At 41.5% G+C, this 14537-nt stretch overlaps 1 protein-coding gene across 2 annotated transcripts in view; it reads left to right on the plus strand.

The window, feature by feature from the left end:
- Nucleotides 1-14537, plus strand: part of TRPM6 (transient receptor potential cation channel subfamily M member 6) — a 165930-nt gene that overhangs the window by 15466 nt on the left and 135927 nt on the right. The window lies entirely within an intron of this gene.

Genomic DNA, 14537 nt, shown 5'->3' on the forward strand with positions numbered 1-14537 from the left:
ATATTATTTTTAAAAATTTTATTTATTTATTTGACAGAGAGATAGTGAGAGCAGGAACACAAGCAGGGGGAGTGGGAGAGGGAGAAGCAGGCCTCCCGCGGAGCAGGGAGCCCGATGCGGGGCTCGATCCCAGGACCCTGGGATCACGACCTGAGCCGAAGGCAGAGGCTTAACCGACTGAGCCACCCAGGCACCCCATTCCTTCTCATTTTAGAAGCATAAATGGGGGGGCACCTGGTAGAATTGGAATGCCACGCACATGTTCTGATCTTTGTTTATTTCACTGAATATTTTGTAGACTGTTCTCTATCCCATAGGGCCAAATTAGATAAAAGTGATAACATCAGTCCCTCTTTCTAGGCTGCAACCAATATATTTTGACCTGTAAATAGCAGTTTAAATAAGCAGGTACATTTTCTAAGAATATACTTTATTAAGTCAGTAGATGTGCTCCTAGTTTCTCAATGTGGAGATACTGCTCATATTGATTTTGAAGGTACACCTTTTTCATAAAATTTAAAATCCACATGTCCTTTCTTTCTTTTTTTTTTTTTTTTTTAAACCCAAGGTTTCTGGTTAAACAAACCTGCTCACCCTTTGATTCAGACAAGATAACCCCAAGGGAAGGGTGGCTTCTAGAGTTAGCAAAGTGCTCCTTCAGCATTTCCCTTAATGAACTCAGAGGTATTTTATGGCAAGTGTCAAAACAACACACGTGTGACTAACCTTTGTGCTTCTCAGTTGATAACCACCTGTTTGTGGTGATAAGTAGGATTAGAGCAGACAGATGTGCCTTTAAACTCTAATCTTGGGCTAGTAAATGTTTTCTGGGCATCAAACTGTATTCTTAAGAAAAAATGAACTTGGTGAGGTATTTTAACTAACTCTTTGTTTCCTTTAATATATAGATATTTTTTGCTTTTTCAGTCACTTAAGTCGTATCTATTGAGTACTTACCCAGCACTTAGCAGTGGGCAGCACCCCGATGTACCAAGGAAGGAGGTACAAAGACAGAGCTTATGGTCTTGCTGGGGATTCACAATATACACACATATGAAACAGCTAGTGAACAAGAGAGTCTTGTATACATCTGTGTGTTTGTCTCAGAGGATGCAAGCATGTGTTAATATTATGTAACACACATAGAAATATATGTGTATGCTAAGCGGTGTGGCACAGACAATTAGAAAGCAGGCAAGAGTTTGGAAATTATGTTAAGGGACAGTAAGCCAAAGCAGCTGCAAGGTGCTGTGAATCTGGTTGTTGGGCAAGATTCTGCTGCAGAAAGCTCTGGAGGTGAGCTTTTCTTTTCCTTTTGAAATGATTATAGATTCATGGGCAGTAGCAAGAGTAGTACAAAGAGGTCGCACGGACCGTTCACTGAGCTTCCCCTAATCTAACAGCCTACATGACTAGAGTACAATATCAAAACTGGCATATTGGGGCGCCTGAGTGGCTCAGTCGTTAAGCATCTGCCTTCGGCTCAGATCATGATCCCAGGGTCCTGGGATCGAGCCCCGCATCGGGCTCCCTGCTCCGCGGGAGGCCTGCTTCTCCCTCTCCCACTCCCCCTGCTTGTGTTCCCTCTCTCTGTCAAATAAATAAATAAAATCTAAAACAGAAACAGAACTGGTATATTGACATTGGGACAATCTACAAATCCTTTCCAAGTTTGCATGTACATACTTCTGTGGAACTGAGCTTTGATAAATGAAGTTCAAAAGACAAGAGGAATGAGGAAAAACCAGAGTCAGCAAACCTCACAGGGCAGTTACTTTCCAGAAATGCCCTCTTTCTCTCTCCTTCCACCACGTAGGTATCCCACATAAGCCTATGTCAATTAACCACACCTCCTTCCCCACCAGGGGTTGGCTTGCTACCTCCTCTTCACAAATGTTACCCAATCACAATGTATTCTTAGTCCAGCAGTCCAAACACAGGCGACCTCCCTGCGGGGAAATCATTTGCTCTGTGAGCTAGTTTGCTAAGAAGTCGTCTGGAGCCCAGGACCAATTTTCCCATGGATTCAGAGATGCATAGGTGATGGGTTCCCCAGCCTCCCTCCAGGCCTATGTAACTCAGAATGTAACTAAGCCCCATTCAGACCAGTATCTGTCATTGCTGTGCACGGTGGTGGTGTGGGGTTTCTGGGAGTTAGGGAGGAGAATTCTCTGCTGTGTCAGATGGACTCCAGTCTTCACAGGTCCCGTTCTGTTGCTACAAACTGGCACTGTGTCCAGTGGGTAATGTTAAAGGGAAAGCCCTTTTCTGACAGTTTTAATTACACCATATAAAATCTTTTGTAATTCAAGTATTGACCCACTTAACCATCAGTTCCATGAGAGATGACATAGGAAGTGCAAGACAGGGAGCTGGTGAGGAGAACTAGGTAGAGAGATACTGAAAAGTGAGTTCTAGAAGGAAACTCAGAGAAGGAATTACCAGGGATTCATTCTTCATATTCGCTCTCTCTTTCTGTCCCCCTTGTATCTTTCTGAATTCTCCAAATTATCTACGACTAAGGACTTACTGCCCTTATACTCAGAAAAATTAGAGTGCTTCTGGGATGAAAGAGGCGCATGCAGGTTTTTGACACAGTTTCTAGCATGGCTAGGAGATGAGGAGCCCCTGGGGCAGTGTGCTCCTTAAGGCAGAGGTGAGGCCCTTTCTAGCTCCCGTCTCTTTGGGGAGGAGCTCCGAGTGCACTGAAGCGTGTATGTGATTCAAAACTTCAGAGGAGAGGTTTCTACACAGAGAAAAGAACAGAGGCCGCCCTCTCTTTGGTTTTCCTGATGAAACATGAAGCCACCATTGCCACCTGCGGACAGAGTCCTCCCACAGTCAAAAAAGGAAGTCACAAGTCCTTTAAACCCTGGGTTTACGGCATCATTCCAGAAGAAGTTACACTGGAAATCCCGCACTTCCGTTAAGGCAACGTTGACAAACATCCTGCTCATTCAGTTCTTGAACTGAACCTGCTATCCCTAAGTGTTCATGCTCAGCCAGGGAGAAAGAAGGGCAGGTTTCCAGACATTCTCTGAGTAATAGCCACCTGAAGTACTTTTGTTTTCTTGGGTGGTCCTGATACTGATTTGGGGGCGCCTGGGTGGCTCAGTTGGTTAAGCGACTGCCTTCCCTGGGGTCATGATCCTGGAGTCCCGGGATCGAGTCCCGCATCAGGCTCCCTGCTCAGCGCGCGGGGGGGCCGGGGGGGGTTCTGCTTCTCCCTCTGACCCTCTTCCCTCTCGTGCTTTCTGTCTCTCATTCTCTCTCTCAAGTAAATAAATAAAATCTTAATAAAAAAAACCTGATACTGATTTGGTCCCATGCTCATGACTATAGATCCTTTTCTGTTTCTGTACAGAGCCTCAAACAGCAGTGATGGGGCTTCCTATGTCCTCTCTGTGCTGTCCTAGATGGAACTGGTTGTTTTTGTTTTTTTTTTCAAATTTTCAAATTTTTATTTAAATTCCAGTTAGTTAACTTACAGTGCAATATTGGTTTCAGGAGTAGAATTCAGTGGTTCATCACTTACATACAACACTGAGTGCTGATCATAACAAGTGCCCTCCTTAATGCACCTAGATCACCTATCTAACCCATCCCCCACCCACCTCCCTCCATCACCCCTCAGTTTGTTTTCTATCATTAGAAGTCCTGGGTGGGGAGGTGGTGCCTGGGTGGTTCAGTCGTTAAGCATCTGCCTTCAGCCCAGGTCATGATCCCAGGGTCCTGGGGTGGAGCCCCGCATCGGGCTCCCTGCTCTGAGGGAAGCCTGCTTCTTCCTCTCCCACTCTCCCTGCTTGTGTTCCCCTCTCGCTGTGTCTCTCTCTGTCAAATAAATAAATAAAAACGTTCCATGCTCATGTTCTGGAAGAACAAATATTATGAAGATGTCAATGCTATTTAGAGCAATCTACACATTTAATGCAATCCCTACCAAAATACCATTAACTTTTTTCAAAGAAATGGAACAAATAATCCTAAAATTTGTATGGAACCAGAAAAGACCCCGAATAGCCAGAGGAATGTTGAAAAGGAAAAACAAAGCTGGTGGCATCACAATTCCGGACTTCAAGCTCTATTACAAAGCTGTCATCATCAAGACAGTCTGGTACTGGCACAAAAACAGACACATAGATCAATGGAACAGAATAGAGAGCCCAGAAATGGACCCTCAACTCTATGGTCAACTAATCTTCGACAAAGCAGGAAAGAATGTCCAATGGAAAAAAGACAGTCTCTTCAACAAATGGTGTTGGGAAAATTGGACAGCCCCATGCAGAAGAATGAAACTGGACCATGTCCTTACACCACACACAAAAATAGATTCAAAATGGTTGAAAGACCTCAATGTGAGATAGGAGTCCATCAAAATCCTAAAGGAGAACCAGGCAGCAACCTCTTCGACCTCAGCTGCAGCAAATTCTTCCTAGAAACATCGCCAAAGACAAGGGAAGCAAGAGCAAAAACGAACTATTGGGACCTCATCAAGATAAAAAGCTTTTGCACAGCAAAAGAAATAGTCCACAAAACCAAAGGACAACCGAAGGTATTTGCAAATGACATGTCAGGTAAAGGGCTAGTATCCAAAATCTATAAAGAACTTATCAAACTCAACATCCAAAGAACAAATAATCTGATCAAGAAATGGGCAGAAGACATGAACAGACATTTTTCCAAAGAAGACATCCAAATGGCCAACAGACACATGAAAATGTGCTCAACATTGCTCGGCATCAGGGAAATCCAAATCAAAACCTCAAGGAGATATCACCTCACACCAGTCAGAAGGGCTAAAATTAACAAGTCAGGAAAGGACAGATGTTGGCGGGGATGCGCAGAAAGGGGAATCCTCCTACACTGTTGGTGGGAATGCAAGCTGGTGCAGCCACTCCAGAAAACAGTATGGAGGCTCCTCAAAAAGTTGAAAATAGAGCTACCATATAATCCAGCAATTGCACTACTGGGTATTTACCCCAAAGATAAAAATGTAGGGATCCGAAGGGGTACGTGCACCCCGATGTTTATAGCAGCAATGTCCACAATAGCCAAACTATGGAAAGAGCCCAGACATATATTGACAGATGAATGGATAAAGAAGGCGTGGTATATATACAATGGAATATTATGCAGCCATCAAAAGGAATGAAATCTTGCCATTTGCAACGACGTGGATGGAACTGGAGGGTATTATGCGGAGCGAAATAAGTCAATCAGAGAAAGACATGTATCATATGACCTCACAGATATGAGGAATTCTTAATCTCAGGAAACAAACTGAGGGTTGCTGGAGTGGTGGGGGTGGCGGGATGGAGTGGCTGGGTGATAGACATTGGGGAGGGTATGTGCTATGGTGAGCACTGTGAATTGTGTAAGACTGTTGAATCACAGACCTGTACCTCTGAAACGAATAATATATGTTAAAAAAAAGAAGATAGTAGGAAGGGTAAAATGAAGGGGGGGGAAATCGGAGGGGGAGACGAACCATGGGAGACTATGGACTCTGAGAAACAAACTGAGGGTTCTAGAGGGGAGGAGGGTGAGGGAATGGGTTAGCCTGGTGATGGGTATTAAGGAGGGCACGTATTGAATGGAGTACTGGGTATTATATGCAAACAATGGATCATGGAACACTACATCAAAAACTAATGATGTAATGTATGGTGATTAACATAACATAATAAAATTAAAATAAATAAATAAATAAATAAAATCTAAAAAAAAAAAGAAGTCCTAGAGGGGACTTTTTAAGTCTATACTTATGTCAGTCCCTTTTTATTTCATTTTATTTATTTGAGAGGGGGGGAGAGAGAGAGAGAGAGAGCGCCCATGTGTGTGAGTGAGAGCTCAAGAGCTGGGGTGGGGGTTGGGAGGGACAGTCTCCCTGCTGAGCAGGCAGCCCTACTTTGCTTGATCCCAGGACCCCAGGATGCTGGGATTATGACTTGAGCCCAAGGCAAACACTTAACCAACTGAGCCACCCAGGTGCCCCATCAGTCCCTTTTTCGATATAGTTTACAACCCACAGGAAAGTGTCTTCCAATCTCTGCTCATTTTACTGATGAGATACATTATTTGCAGTAATCATATTCTCCTTTTGTGCTTTTTGATTTCCATTATGCTATTACAAGTTCGTAAAACATTTTACGGAAATATGATACTCATACTTGCGCAAGTCTGGTTTCTCTCTGTAGATACAGTCATGCTGGTCTAAGCATACTAATGCCATAAGAAGTTAAAATGTTTCAACTTGCTTTATTCTTCATACTTTTTTAGTGAGAATTCCTGAGCCACATAAAATATACTTAGCAATTTATATTTGTTTCCTGATAACTTTTAAGGTAAGAGAGGGTAATTTGGAGCAAGTATGATATTTACTAAAGAGTTATAGATAATAAAGCTCTTACTTACACTTCGTTGGGTTGAATAAACACTTCTTGCATGCTGGGCCATGTAAATGCTAGGTGATACAAAGAGAAAGAAGTGGTTCCTACCTTTACAAGGTGTACAATATAGCCAAAACAAAACAAAAACTGAGTGAATATCCCTTTTGTCATTGCACCAAGGGAGGTCTGTAATATTCAGAGGCCAAAGCATTTGGGAAGAACCTCTTGGCTGAAGGGAAGTGGGTTGTAAGAAGGATTGTGGGTGGTGTAGGTAGAATGACTACATAAACATGGACCCTTTTGAGAATAAAAAAATGTGCTATTCATATTTATGCTTGTGCAAGAGGCATTATCTGAATCTATTTTAGGGCAACAAGGAGTTAGGGTGCTCCTTGTTAAAAGGCCTACTTTAAGGAGAATTGTCATGAATCTGAATGGTAGAGAAGTGTATTAGTTTGCATGGCTGCCATAAATGGATGGCTTAAACAATGGAAATTTTATTGTCTTGTAGTTCTGGAAGTCAGAGGTTGAAAATCCAGGCGTCAGCAGGATTGGTTCTTCTGAGAGCTGTGAGGGAAGGATCTACTCCAGGCCCCTCTCCTTGGCTTGGAGGTTGTCTTTTCCCTGTGTCTTCACATCATCTCCCCCTATGCATGTCTATGCACGTGTCCACATTTCCCCTTTTCATAAGGACACCAGTCATATTGGATTAGAGTCCAATTTAATGGCCTCATTTTAACTTGTTACCTCTGTAAAAATCCTGTCTCCAAATAATGTTACATTCTGAGGTACTGGGTGTTAAGACTCCAACATACCTTTCTGCAAGGGATACAATTTCAACTAGTAACAGGAAGGATGGTAGAAAACTGGCAAGAGCACCATAGTAGTAGAGAAGTTAACTTCTGGATAGTTGGTGGGCACTAGCTTCCTAGTACACATCATGATCAGGAGGCAATCTAGGTTTTAATAAGAGGGATGGGAGGGATTAAACAAAATGAAGGATCGTGAGAGAAATCGAGACTTTTACCTTGGGGTATTATTTGTGCTCCAAGAGTCGTCTTTCCAGATGGGCAATAAGAATTGGACACTGGTGACAGAGGGATCTTCAAGGGACAGTTGACTAGAGCATACTAAGCTGTGGGATGCCATGTCTGGGAGGTGCCACAAAGAGGTTGGTCACATTTTAGCACATTAGTTGATAATTCTCTGCTATGAGACCTGATTTTATTTACTTATGAAATTAAAGCTATTTTATCCTTCTGTCCCCACATGGATTTTATGGTTCACAGAATAATAAATATGATGAATTCCAAGCTCTGTGGAGGAACCATCTTGAGTTAGTTCAAAGTGTCTATAGTGACAAAAGTTGTGGGGCATGTTCAAGAAATAGCATCTAAAATATACTTATACTCGCAAAATAGTATGCAGATGAGCAGTCAGGGAGAGGAATATACACATTGCTTGGCGTGGGTATTCGGGGCTTAGGAAAAGAAATATCAGACCTTTGTGTTCTTGCAAAGTGTAATCTATATCTTTGTTTCATTACTGTGAAAGGCCAATGGGAAACTTCACAAACTATGGTAATATGTGGATTCCTGCTGAAACTCACATAGAAATGTTTTCATTCGTATGTTGTCGCTCTTTCATCATTGATCTTGACGTCCATAAGTACTGATGAAATAGTGGTGCACACATTTCCTTGGCAAAGGAGAAATTGGCATCAGGGTTGTGTGCTCAGTTGAACAGCTTTAGCCAGAACAAAATTATCATAGCCTGTATGGTTGAGAAGCACCAGGCTATGGAGTGTAATACATGAATCATAAAACATAAAAAAATAATAGCACTGGTACAGAACTTTGGGCTCGAAGGGTCTAGGATATGAGTGAAATTCATGTTTTATTCATCAGGGAGAATAAATGATCAGAAAAAGCATAAAATGGGAATTTCAGGTAATCCTGTGAGTCATTCCAAGATATGTGAGATTTTCACTTTTAATTAATTTTAAACATTATAAAAATAATAAGATCACAGTACAGAATACTTAGAAAAACAAAAAGGAGTCATTTCTAATTTTTTTTCTGCATAATTTTTTTTTACATAGTTGTACTCATGCAGTAAACGCTCTCTGTTCTTGCTCTCTTTTTGGCCTTCTTTTAGGATCTTCATTGTTAGCAGTTTTCAACAGCTACATAATTACACATCTAGTAATTTAATTACTCCTCTAATAACAGACTGTCAGCTAATTTCTAACATATTATGTAACTTTGATATGACTATCTTATTCTACAAATTAGGATCATATGTAAGGTGGGCTTTTTGGGGCGAGAGCTCTAGATGTGATCTTTCTGGGTCACAGGGTTGTGAAGACTTTAATGACCACATTTTATTCTTTTTTTTTTTTCCAAATTTTTTATTTTATTTTTTATTTTTTATTTTTTAAGATTTTATTTTATTTATTTGACAGAGAGATAGAGAGCACAAGTAAGCAGAGAGGCAGGCAGAGAGGGAGAAGCAGGCTCTCTGCTGAGCAGGGAGCCTGACGCAGGGCTTGATCCCAGGACCCCAGGATCATGACCTGAGCTGAAGGCAGCCGCTTAACCGACTGAGCCACCCAGGCGCCCCACCACATTTTATTCTTAGGTGAGTAAAACAATCTCCATTCTACCTGAACTGTGGAATTCCCGAGTCTAGGCCTCCATTGGGGCTGCAGCTTTGGCCTTCCCCCTCATGTAACACTACCCTAGACCACCATCCTGGGAAGAAAGACCGCCTGGAGAGACTGGCCAACCCTCAGAACCCTTAGGATTTATTTACTTAAGATGGCTAGATAAATTTTGTGGTTAGAGTACAGTGATTCCAGATTTAGTATCTAAACTTAATGACCTGTCTCAAAAAAGTTTGAATTATTATACTTTCAAGGATATTACTGCAATGCTTGGGCATCTTTACCATTAAGTAAATCACACTCGATTTGTTTAGAGAAGGACGTAATCTAAAGGTCTCATCAGTCCTAGATCCCTGCAGTTTCTTTTTCTGTGTAGATCTGCTGTCATACGGAAAGTCAGTTGGAAAAAAATGAGTCTTTGCTCAGAGTTTATAAATACTTTCATTGAAGTAACATTAAAACAAAAGCAAAATGAAACCTCAGTAGTAAATAGAAGTTGAGATTATTCTGGATAGGAACTCTGATAGCATAGAAACACCATGGGCCTTGGAGTCAGACAAACTGTTTTGGAATTCCAGTTCTTCTACTTACTCAGTCTGTGACTCTGGACAAGTTTTGACTTTTTGGAAACCCAGTTATTATATAAAATGGTGGTTAATAATGTGTTAAATAAAAATAAGGCATAGGGGTGCCTGGGTGGCTCAGTCTCTTAACAGTCTGACTCTTGATTTTCGCTCAGGTCATGATTTCAGGGTTGTGAGATCAAGCTCTGCGTTGGGCTCTGTGCTGGGTGTGGAGCCTGCTTGGGATTTTCTCTCCTTCTCCCTCTGCCCCTGCCCCCCTCCTCTCCCTAAGAAAATAAATAAATAAATAAAATTAAAAAAATAAGTCCTATCTCAACAGCTCACAGTGAGTGCCTGATAAATAGTAATTTCTTCCCTCCTTTATTCATGGCACACATTGATAATGTAAAGAATACTTCAGAAGGAATACTTAAAATATTATCAATTTAAAATTTTTCCAAAAGCCTCTCATTTTAGTTCAACGGATCCTATATATGATTTTTGTAACTTTCTGTGAAGTGCTACTCATTTAAAAAGAATTTAAAAGAGGGGCGCCTGGTGGCTCAGTCGTTAAGCGTCTGCCTTCGGCTCAGGTCATGATCCCAGGGTCCTGGGATCGAGCCCCGCATTGGGCTCCCTGCTCAGGGGAAGCCTGCCTCTCCCTCTCCCACTCCCCCTGCTTGTGTTCCCTCTCTCGCTGTGTCTCTCTCTGTCAAATAAATAAATAAAATCTTAAAAAAAAATAAAAATAAGTTAAAAGAGAAAACAGTGCTGGATAAATGAGGCAGGTATGGAGGGTTTAATTAGTTGGTTTCTTCTAGTTAAGCCATACATTTTTTCTGTCTTTCAGTTTTCTTACCTAAAATGGAATAACAAAGCTTCTTAAGCTACTGAAGTACTCGTTGCATGGATGAACAACTGTGTTCACCTTTCAGGGAAAACGTAATAGGTTGAATAGTGGTTTTTGCCCTGCCCCCCCCCCAAGTAATTTAATCGAGAGAAAAGGACTAAAGGTTAAAATTTTTAGTACTGGTAGACATTTCCTGTCAGATAGATATATTCTTAAGTCTGATATATGCAAGTAATAAAAACCAACTTCTGATTCATACAGTTAGTTACCCAACTAAATTTTAATGAATGCTCATTATGTTCAAGGTGTGTGTAAAAACAAAACAAAACAAAACAAAATAAAACAAAAAACCATGGACCTTTACAGCCACACAGACCTGTGTTCAAATTTTCATTGGCTTCACACCTTACAAGTTGAGAAACTGTTGAGACTCACAGTGAAGATTTCTCACCTTTAGTGAATTCTCACAGAGATTTTGTGTGAACAAAAATTGAGGAAAACAATGAGAAAAGAAACTGAGTTATGTATTGCTTTACAACAAGTAACCCCCAAATTTAGTAGCTTAAAATAACATTGGTTGATTATGCCACATGATTCTGAGGGTTCTCTGTGTACTTCTGAGGGTTGGTCTTTCTTCCCAGGATGGTGGTCTAGGGTAGTGTTACATGAGGGGGCGCTGAAAATGCAGGGCCACTTGAGGCCTAGACTCTGGAACTTTGACCGTGTCACTTTGGCCATATTTTATTGGCCACAAGTCTAGTGCAGACTTAGGGCTGTGGAGAAGAGACTGAGCCTCTTCATGGGGGAGGGGAGGCTGTTGCAAAGTCCCATTGCAAAGAGGTGTGTGCTGGGATGGGAGGAGTTTGTGGTCATTGAACAAAGAATAGTATCAACTGCGTTTGTTTTGAAGAAGCTGAAGAAGATGGTATCTATCCCCAGCCCGGCCTGAGTGTTACAGGCGCTCAAAGGGTTTTAAGGCCCTTCTTTTCTTCCCTTCCAGAATCATTCACAGTTGAATGTGAATATACCGTCCTAGTGGAGCTTAGGTTTGGTGTCATTGTCCGTAATGCACACTTTAAAAAAGAGCACCCACGAAGGATCCCTGGGTGGCTCATTTGGTTAAGCGACTGCCTTCGGCTCAGGTCATGATCCGGGAGTCTGCTTCTCCCTCTGACCTTCTTCCCTCTCATGCTCTCTCTACCGTTCTCTCTCTCTCAATAAATAAATAAAAATCTTAAAAAAAAAAAAGCACCCATAGCTGCCTGAAGCTACCAAAGTAGGCTTGTGTAACAACCTTGTGTGATAGGATGTCCAGTTAAATTTGAATTTCAGATAAGCAATGAATAATTTTTTAATAGAAGTATGCCTTCCCTTGTTAGCAGTTTGGCATATATTCTTCTAGAACTTTCCTGCGAATATTCCAACCTACACGTATAAATCTTAAAAAATGAAATTTTTTTTTATTTGCTTTTACTAGTTGTGGTTTTCCCTTTCCATAGCTGCACCTTTAGATCTAAGTCACTCTTCTGAAAGCTCCACAGTGTTGCATGGCCTGTTGACGTTCACTGATGGCTGTGTGGCTTATTAGCGATCCTTCTTCATTACAGAAAGTGCTACTACACATATCCTTACAGACATATCTTTGTGTATTTCTGATGTATGAAGTCCTAAGATTGGCACTGTGACAAAGAAGGATATACCTTGAATCTGGAATGTTAAAATGCCTTATAAAAGGGTATTGTTTTAAACTGTCACCAAAGAGAAAGAGTTCCTCTTTCTCCACCTTGCCAGCCATCAATATTTCAATCTTTGCTTATGTAACAGGAGGAAAATCCATTTTCAGAGCAAATAGAGAAATAAATTGGGAGCAGATTCCCTTTAGAAGGACTGAATAGGAGAGAAATTTATTCAGTAAGCAGAAGAAAACTGATTGCTCTCTTTCAAAAGGAAATTTGATTTGTAGCTGTTGGGGAAAATAAATGCATGAAATTCAAACCCAGTCCCTTGGGTTTGAATAGGAAAGTTTAAAAACAGAAACAGTTACACAGGAATGGACTGGGAGGGCTGAATTGCATCCCTCATTGCCGGCAATACACCCTCATCTGACTTCTTCAATTAATTACCCATACCTTTAAACTTTCCCCACGGTGGAACCCACGTTAGCTTACCATACTTTCCACTACCCCCTTCAGAATACCAGTGCATTTGTTCTGTTTCCTGTATGCCTCAGAAAGGAAAGGGGTGACCACGCAGAGTGAGGACCACAAACCAAAGGTGGTAATATGCCCTGATGCATGGAGGGCCAGAGTTTCCCCATGGTGCTCTTGCTTCTTCTCCGTGCAAAGGAACAGAGCTAATTTTTTTTTTTTTCTCATTTCCCCCCCTAGACTGTCCAGAGAGGCTGGTAAGTATTACTGTGCAAAAATCCCAACAACCCTCACTCCTGTCCAAATAAACACAATCAAGACCAAATCTAAGCTGAAACAAATTTCTTCAGGAGAGGAATGCGTATATTGGAAACTACCCCTGAGTGGCCTCCAGTTACTGGAACTCATTAAGATCTTCACACATTAAAAAAAAAAATGTTGTCATACCCATTTTTCTCCACTGAAAAATCAGCTGTTCCTTTCCATTTTGAAATCATTAGATTGACTTTAAAAGTTGGAGCAGTATCTTAAAACCATGCTGGGTCTGGAAACAAACATACACAATGCCCAGGATAAAAAGGTAGGTCTGACAGAGAAGTCGACATAGGAGTTAAGAATGGGAAGACGAAGAAAGGGATAAGGGAGGGCAACAAAGGAGAAAATATAGAAAATATAGCACTGTTTCTATTGACGAGTGTTACCAAGGGCGCCCCAGGTACTGTTTCATTTGTGATTGTTCTTCCTCCTACAAACTCAAACTCCTTGCAGACTGGACAATGTCTTATTCATCTTTGTTTTCCCAGCACCCAGCAGGATACCTGACAAACAGTCTGTGTTCAGGAAATATTTTTTGGCCTGAGTCAAGCCACATTAGACTACTAATGAACATTCTAAAGTTTAGATTTCAGAGCTAGTTTTGGGGCATAGGTATATTTGTGGCCAGAAGACTTCTATAGATAAGCCTTTATTGATTGAGGCGCCATGAAAGATACAGATTCTTGGGCCCCACCCCAGAGATTCCAATACCAATGGTCTGGGAGGGGTGGGTGGGGCCCTGGGAATCTGCGGTTTTAACAGATTCCTCAGGTGCTTCTGATACAAGGGAACCCAGGGCAGCTTGTAAATGAGCATGCCATAATGTATGCAAAATGCCATGTAAATCAGATGCCATAAGCCCTGGAATGGCTCTGGTAGTTTAGACTTTGTGCCTTGCAGCTTGATCAGAAGAGCATGTGACCATACTAACATGTAAATTTACCGCAGACGTTAAACTAGAAGTCAGTGATCACAGCGCACCAAGATCTTAAGAATTTTGGGTCTTAGATGTCCAGTCTTCTTGGTGGGTCTGCAGATTTCTGAGAGCTCCCAGTTTCTAGTGCTGTGAGAGACCTAACAGGGGAGATACATGGAGGAACACCAATCAAGACATGCTTACCTGCCTTAGGGGGGGTGCTTCTGAACCTGTTCACTGCCTATAGATCATTAACATTTTGAAGGAGATGGGTCAAGGAAAGAGTGAATGTGTTAATAGGAAAACAAAATGTTACGGCACATATGAGATGTTCAAGTTTTCTAATATATGTTCATTAAAGCCACGCAAAGAAATGGGGGTAGGGGGAACCTGTTAACCATGTCTGCCAATGTGAGCTCACTGGGCAGAAATTCAGAATGGACTGAAAGGGTAGGTGCCCCTACTCTTAAGTCAGTAATCAGGGATGAATGGCTAGCATTGTTAATTACAGCACTAGTTAATTACAACCAGCATTGTAATTACAAGTGAGCATCATCTGCCAACATACCAGGATCCACCCATAGTCACGGACCCCACCTGCATCAAGACTGCCTAGCTAGAAGAACGCATCGAAAATAACAGAAATCAGGAACGCATTTGTATGGTACTTTATGGATTTCTTTTATTCAGTA

This window comes from Callorhinus ursinus, unplaced genomic scaffold (genome assembly GCF_003265705.2).
Source record: "Callorhinus ursinus isolate GAN/ISIS: 27379988/994484 unplaced genomic scaffold, GSC_fseal_2.0 scaffold28, whole genome shotgun sequence".
Classification (NCBI taxonomy): Eukaryota; Metazoa; Chordata; class Mammalia; order Carnivora; family Otariidae; genus Callorhinus; species Callorhinus ursinus.